Here is a 1,287-nt window from a genome sequence, read left to right on the forward strand (position 1 = left end):
AAAAAAAAAAAAGAAAGAAAGAAAGAAAAGAAAAAGAAAACATTCATGAGGAAGAATCAGCATAAAAATCCTGGCAACATGAAAAACCAGTCCAGAGCAACCCCCCTGCACAAGGGACCATGAGGTAGCTACAGCAGAGGATTCCACCTATAAAGAAATGTTAGAAATGACTGAAGGGGAATTTAAAATCAGATGATGAAAACAATGAAGGAAATTGCTAAGAAAGTGGAAAATTACCAAAAGGAAATTAAAAAACAGAATAAAATAAGAGATTAATGATATGAAGAATATAGAAAGGATATCAAAGAGCTAAAGGAATTGAAGCAGGCAATTAGGGAACTTAAAGATGCAACAGAAAGTATCAACAACAGATTAGACCATGCAGAGGAAAGAATCTCAGAGGTAGAGGACAAAGCTCTTGAGATAACTCAGATAGTTAAAGAGGCAGAAAAAAAGAGAGAGAAAGCAGAACATTCACTGACAGAATTATAGTATGGGATTTTATGAAGCGTTCAAACATATGAGTTATAGGTATCCCCAGAAGGGGAAGAAGAATGCCCCAGAGGAATAGAAGCCATACTAGAGAATATTATAAATGAAAATTTCCCAGATATCACCAAAGATTCTGACACACTCCTTTCAGACCCCAGGTTGCCTCAACTCTAATAGAGCTTCTCCAAGACACATTCTGATGAACCTGTCTAAAGTCAAGACAAAAGAAAAGATTTTGCAAGCTGCCAGGAGTAAGCGCCAATTCACCGACACAGGCAAGTCCATCAGAGTGACTGCAGACTTCTCTAATGAAACTTTTCAAGCCAGAAGACAATGGTCATCTACCTTTAATCTACTTAAACAGAACAATTTCTAGCCCAGAATTCTATATCCTGCTAAGCTAAGCTTAAAAATTGATGAAGAAATCAAATCTTTTACTGATATGCAAACATTGAGGAAATTTGCCACAACAAGACCAGCTCTACAGGAAATACTTCAACCTGTTCTACACAGTGACCATCACAATGGACCACCAGCAAAGTAAGCACTCTGAAATTAAAGAACCTAGCTCCCACAATGATGCAAAAGATAAAACTAAGCAATGGACTTTCACAAAATAAAATGAATAGAATGCTACCACACTTATCAATTATCTCAATAAATGTTTTTTTTTATTTTTTATTTTATTTATTTATTTATTTATTTTTTTGAGACGGAGCCTCAAGCTATCCCCCTGGGTAGCGTGCCATGGCATCATGCTCACAGCAACCTCCAACTCCTGGGCTCAAGCGAGTC

Source organism: Otolemur garnettii, unplaced genomic scaffold, assembly GCF_000181295.1.
Source record: "Otolemur garnettii isolate 467f Iridium unplaced genomic scaffold, OtoGar3 scaffold00105, whole genome shotgun sequence".
In the NCBI taxonomy this organism is placed as follows: Eukaryota; Metazoa; Chordata; class Mammalia; order Primates; family Galagidae; genus Otolemur; species Otolemur garnettii.